At 43.9% G+C, this 6,420-nt stretch overlaps 1 long non-coding RNA gene across 1 annotated transcript; it reads right to left on the reverse strand.

The window, feature by feature from the left end:
• Positions 1–3,953: 3,953 nt before the first annotated feature.
• Positions 3,954–5,818, reverse strand: LOC134615543 (uncharacterized). The gene is made up of 3 exons (XR_010091303.1): positions 5,729–5,818; positions 5,399–5,587; positions 3,954–4,012 (listed from the first exon to the last, which is right to left on the reverse strand). It is a non-coding gene; the product is annotated as an uncharacterized LOC134615543 (long non-coding RNA).
• Positions 5,819–6,420: the final 602 nt, after the last annotated feature.

Below are 6,420 nucleotides of genomic sequence, written 5' to 3' on the forward strand. Positions count from 1 at the left end.
TTAACTAACAGTTTCGTGCAATGGGATAGTCATCATCCCTACAGATTAAAATGCTACATCCCAAATGGTCAGTATCTACATGCTTGCAGAAACTCCTAGGATGATATTACTTTCCTCCATGAATGCCAAGAACTTAGAGCGAGGATTTAAACCTTAGGTTACCCAAATATGATACTTAAAAAAGGCTTTCCAAAAAGTACGTCAAATGTATAGATCGAACAGTTTGAGAACCACAAGACCTCAGTCAGACAGCCCTAAGATGCATTGCCACTTTTGACGGTCGGTGGTCCACCATGACAGACACATTCAGAGAAAATCGGCCAATTCTGGTGCACAATCCTAAGCTAAAGGAATCCCTCTCTACATACCCAGCTTTAACAGGTCGCAGATCATGAAATCTTCATAAACTGCTTGTACACGGTCATTTGGAAACCTTTAAGACTAATTCCACCTGATTAACTGAAACAAGGGGCACTTTCAGATGAAAGGCTTGCCAGTTTATCACACCCACAAAGTTTACAGTGTCCAAACAAACAGGCATTTTTGTACATACTAATGCAATTGTAAACTGTCGCACAACCAAAGTAATTTACCTCAAAACCTATAAAAAAAAAAAATTCAGATGAAGGATACTACAACACATTAGGTCTATCACTATCCCAGTTATACCTACGTCTGTTGCCAAGCATATCATCAACTTCCACAATCCCAGCACTGATAATCTCAAATTTCAGGTTATTGAGAAACTACATTTTAATTCATAAAAAAAAGGAAACTTCAATCTGTAACTTCTTTAGATAGTATCAAGATGGATATAGAAGTTCAAGACTCTTGCACCAGATGGGTTGTTGAAAAATTAAAATAAATAATAAATAATAATCTCTTTTAGGCACTTTTAATTTTAATTTTATTTTTTTTATGATTTTCATCAGCGTATTCTAGGTAATAATACCCCAATTCGAAATAGTCATATATAATGTTATAGCAGCTTTTCATTCCCAAGCTATTACTTCACAGCTGATTCTGTACATACCATATAGATTTTTTACTACCAAGGTCATTTTTATCATCTTTAGGATTTTTTTTTTTAAAAAATACTGACTTTGACATTCTTTTAGCATTCGCTATTAATTACACTAATTACCTTTCATACCAAATAACACTTGCCCTCATTCCAATCTATCTGAAATTTTCCTCAAAAATAACTTACTAGTTCCACCTTAATATTCTCTCAGTAACATCTCAAAATATGCCATTTGGAATACTCTGGATTGCCTACTGTTGAAAATGGTATTCCATAATAGTGGAAATGTAATTACCCAGGCTGCCAATACTCTCTCAATACACAGAAAATTACTTTGTCATATTTCCAGATAAGGCCCGGGGGAGATAGCGTAGCTAAGCGGACAAGGGCACATGTAGGAGTGTGGGGAAAGATGCATGGGATTAGTTGGGAAAGAGTGTGTGGGTGGGATTATGTTCTGTGTAAGTTAGTGTGGGGGAGGTCTTACCTCAGTGTCACTTGGGATTCGGGCCAGCAAAAAGCTTCCTGTCCTCCTGCTCCTGTTTGCCTGGGCCTGCAGATTTACACAGCTTGAGGGATGGAGGTTGAGGCGATCCTGGCTTCACTCAGGGCTGCTGCAGCGTGGATGGTGGCCGGCACCTGTGGGAGAGATTTGGGCACATTACTGGAGGTATGGCTACCGGTGTGGGCCCCCCCCCCCCTCCGCGGCCTACCTTCCCCTGGAGCACCCCCTGTGGTCTCCCCTGCACTTCCCCTGTGGTCCCTGCCCCTGGGGGCCGCTCCAGCACTGGCAGGCATTCCCGCATGCCTGCCAGGCTCTCCCCAGGTCATACTCCTCGGGCCCGGGCTCCCAGTCCTCAACCGGGCCCGAGGAGTATGACCTGGGGAGAGCCTGGCAGGCTCCAGACACGCAGCCTACCACTAGTGGGCGTGATTTGCAGGCCTTCTGCCACGAGGCCTGCCACTGCCGCACGGCCTGCAGCCTCCTTTGCCGCACGGCCTGGTACTCCCAGGCCGGGGATGCGGCCTCCTACCGCCACGCGGGCTGCTACTTCCACAGCCGCGCGGTCTAATACTACAAGGCCGGGGATGCGGCCTGCTACCGCCGCGCGGCCTCCTAGTGCGGCTGCCGCGCGGCCTACCCATGTTTCACCATCCGCCCCGGCCGCCGGTGCTGGATTGCGGGACGGGGCAGTGGGCGGTACCTTGGTAACGCCGTTGGGGATCTGGGGGGGTCCCCTTGCCCGTCGGGAGACTCCTCTGCCAATGACGAAGGCTCCCAGGGCTCTTTCTCTCTCTTTCCCCATGCTCGTTTCTTTTCTTCTTCCAGGGGGCCCAGCTTACCCTGTCCTGGGCCCCTTGGTCCCCCATCCTCATGTCCAGTGTCATTTCACGTAGTTGGTCTCCACTAAGGACCTGAAGCGCCTCTAGTGCCTGTCTGGTAGACAGCCAATAGAGGATGAGATAACCTTGCAAGGTAATTATTGCAGTTTCTCAGAAACTGCAATATGTCACATTGCAGGGTTAAGGGGACATAGGCACTGCACCAAAACCACTTCAGCGAGATGAAGTGGTCTTGGTGCCTATAGTGTCCCTTTAAAGAGCAAATTCTTACTCTGCTTATTGCTATCTTTTGAAAGTCATCACTGTTATAAGCAAAACTTTCCATAGGCACAGTGACAAGAGGACCTATGTGCACCATAAATTATCATAGTTTGATACAAAGCCATATTTCCGAACAGTCCTGGATTGTTTGATAGAGTACCAGTTTGGGGTTGCTCTCCATTGTCCCACAGTAATTAGCAGGTTAACGTTGATTACAGATACACATTTCACTGCACATTTCAAAATTGTTTGGAGTTTTAATATTATTTTTTTGCAGGGAACAGCAGTAAAGAAAAAGTCTAACAATATTTGTTAATTTCTAATGTAACAAAAAAGTGAAAAAATATGTTGTACATCAATTACATACATAATAATTGCACATGTGGCCTATTATCAGATATTGTTAGCCGTTCTTTACTCTTAAGAGGCCTCATATACTCCTGACTACGACTTGGATGATGCTGTGATGAGATCTCCCTTTAGTACAGCCTTCTGTTGATGTAGATTAATTTAGAAATAAACAAATATGTTTAAATGTCTATCTGTTCCTGTCCAAATCTGAGATGATTAAATTGCGTATACGCAGAAGTAAGCTCACACTGACACATGGAGTTCAGGTTAAAAGCACTTCAGAAAATTTAATACAATCTGGTTGGAAAACAGTTGTGCAGATCTTTTTAAAAGCAAAATGACATCATCATTGAATATCAGATAATAACAAATAAACATCATTGATTGGATTAAACATTATGTGACTAACTTCGTGTCCACCCACCAATATTATTAATTGGCTCAGGGGTTTGAGTGACCAGCTAGGTGTCCTCCCACCGGGAGGTGGTATTGTTCTGGACAAGGGTGTGGACAGAAGGCTCAGGCGCCATCTTTCCCAGCATGAGGTTTACTCGGTGGAAAGGGGGGCTTGAGCGTCATTTTACACAGTCAGTGATATCAGGCCTCATGTCCAGGTGCAAGGTCTCTTATGAATAGAACATTTCATTACTACTGTGTTCTCGTGGCCTTCAAACTATACTATCTTACAAGTCCTAAGGAGTAGCCGGCAAGTCTTAAGGAGTAGCCAGCACCTCCTGGTACTTGTCCTTGTAGGAAACACGGTCTTTGTCTACTGTATTAATTGGGTTGAGAAGTTCAGTCACGTAAGGTAGTTTTAAAATGAACAAGTTAAGTCATGAGGACAAAATGGAGGATTTGAAGAAGTCAGGTTAGGAGGACAAAATGGAGGATTGTCACAATATAAGGTTAAAATGGAGTTAGTACAATAATTCAATACAAGTACAATAATAATTTTTAATAATTCCACATCACTGTATCCAATAGTCTCTTATGCAGGGACTCCTCAAGGCGGTTTGCTCCTTCCCTCGGGAGCTGTAAAAATAGAAAATTAAATTAAAACTCACCAGAACGTAACCAGAAAGCATATTACAATCTACATATTTTCTATTATGACAAACTACAATTTCCATGTTGAGGATTAGAGGCGTAGAATAGAAGGAATGATAGAGCGCTTTCAATTTTGACTTAAAGCATCCCTGCGACGCCCACAAATTAAGAGCAAACAGGAACAACTTCATCTTAAGTATTTTTTCTACTTTTGACAAAAGACAGAGCTAATGCATACACTTGAGTGGAGCGCTTCCGTTGACTTCTGGCAGATTAACGCTCCAGGACCTGAAGAGGACCTTGAGAAAGAAGATGCATTCAAAGGACATTTTAAGTCAAATAAAAACTACCTTCACCTGCTCTTCATGGCCACTGGAATACAAGTGGAACAGTGACCATCTGGGGTCTTTGCACAACATTCAAAATACATAAATAAAATATCATAAAAATATTAAGTGCTTTAGGGTTCGGTCATAATCTCAGAATTGGGTCTAATGCAACAGAGGTTTCCATTTCATGAACCTGTTGAATTCCTGCTGAGCCGCCAGTCATAGATGATGCACAACTATCCTCTTGTTAAACAGAACGATGGTCTCTATCCTGTACTAGGACACCAGATCTAAAATACAGAAAATGCACTTAGTGTATAATGCTTTAAACTGCCTCCCTCATCAAACTGAAACTTGATCTCGAATTGAGAAAACAGTATTACATATAATGATTTAAACCTGACCAAACTGGGGCACTATATCTGGAACACTTTATTACCCCCCCTGATTAAAGTGGCATGGAGTATATAACCCTAGATTCCTCCTTTGATGGATCCCGATAAGTATAAGCAGTTTTTATGATACAGTCACAGTGTAAGCAGTGTTTCAGAGATACGGTCACAGTGTAAGCAGTGTTTAGGAGATACGGTCAAAGTATAGGCAGTGTTTAGGATATACGGTCACAGTATAAGCAGTGTTTAGGAGATACGGTCACAGTGTGAGCAGTGTTTAGGAGATACGGTCACAGTATAAGCAGTGTTTAGTAGATACGGTCACAGTGTGAGCAGTGTTTAGGAGATACGGTCACAGTATAAGCAGTGTTTAGGTGATACAGGCGTTTAATTCTCCATAGTCACGGTATTTATTGTTACCTCATAACTATTACAGTGACTCACATTGGTTGAATTGGCACATGAATACACATGTGAGCAGTAACGCCACGTCAAGGCTTCAACCCTTGTTACTGACCATTCACACACACCATACTTTTCATTCATACGCATTCGGTATTCCAGATGTTTTGGACTACACCTCCCATAATGGTTTGCCAGCATTATGGGAGATGTAATTCACAGCATCTGGACTGCCCAAGGTTACCTACCTCTGAACTATGCCGTGATCACAGTACACAATGTTGAAGTTGCTGTGCAAACAGGAGCAGCTTGTCATGTGTCAGATGCCACTTCATTGTTTATAAATTCAATACTCCACCCTGGAGACAAGCATCAAACATGGGCTTCTTCATTCCTCTTCATGTACTTCGTGTCCCATAGGAGAATGCTTGTCAGAGCTGTGACACACACAAAAATAAATAAACTGGTTAGAGTGACTGGCATAACAGACACAGTGCCTGCAGACTTGCGTGACACATACATACAGCAGACAGATGACACACCTGATTAAATATAAGAATTGGGAGTACCATACATACACAATGCACAAAGAGACGGAGATTACTGAATTCGGTGACCGACGGATTTGGTTGCAGATGTGGGGCAGTCCCTCTTGCTGGGGTGCAGTTGCTCATCCTTCTCTGGTGAGGGACTAGATGGCTACGGTTTCGTAGCAAAAAGCATGCCATGGCATATGATACCTAGGAAATAAATATTTTTCTGTGAAACTAGGGTTGTACACATCTAACGCACAGCCCCCAAATATAATACACAGCCACCCCCCCCCCCCACATGTAAAGAACAGACCCTCCATCTAACACACTGCCCCCACATCTAACACACAGCCCCCCCAATATACTGTGCAGCCCCCCAATATACTACGCAGACCCCCCATATACAGCGCAGACCCCCCCAATATACTGCACAGACAGCCCCCCATATACAGCGCAGACCCCCCACAATATACTGCGCAGACAGCCCCCCATATACTGCGCAGACCTCCCATATACAGCGCAGACCACCCACAATATACTGCGCAGACAGCCCCCCATATACTGCGCAGACCCCCCATTATACTGCGCAGACCCCCCCATTATACTGTGCAGACCCCCCCATTATACTGCGCAGACCCCCCATTATACTGCGCAGCCTCCCTATTATACAGCGCAGCCCCCATTATACTGCGCAGACCCCACCCATTATACAGCGCAGACCCACCATTATACTGCGC

Source organism: Pelobates fuscus, chromosome 6 (assembly GCF_036172605.1).
Source record: "Pelobates fuscus isolate aPelFus1 chromosome 6, aPelFus1.pri, whole genome shotgun sequence".
In the NCBI taxonomy this organism is placed as follows: domain Eukaryota; kingdom Metazoa; phylum Chordata; class Amphibia; order Anura; family Pelobatidae; genus Pelobates; species Pelobates fuscus.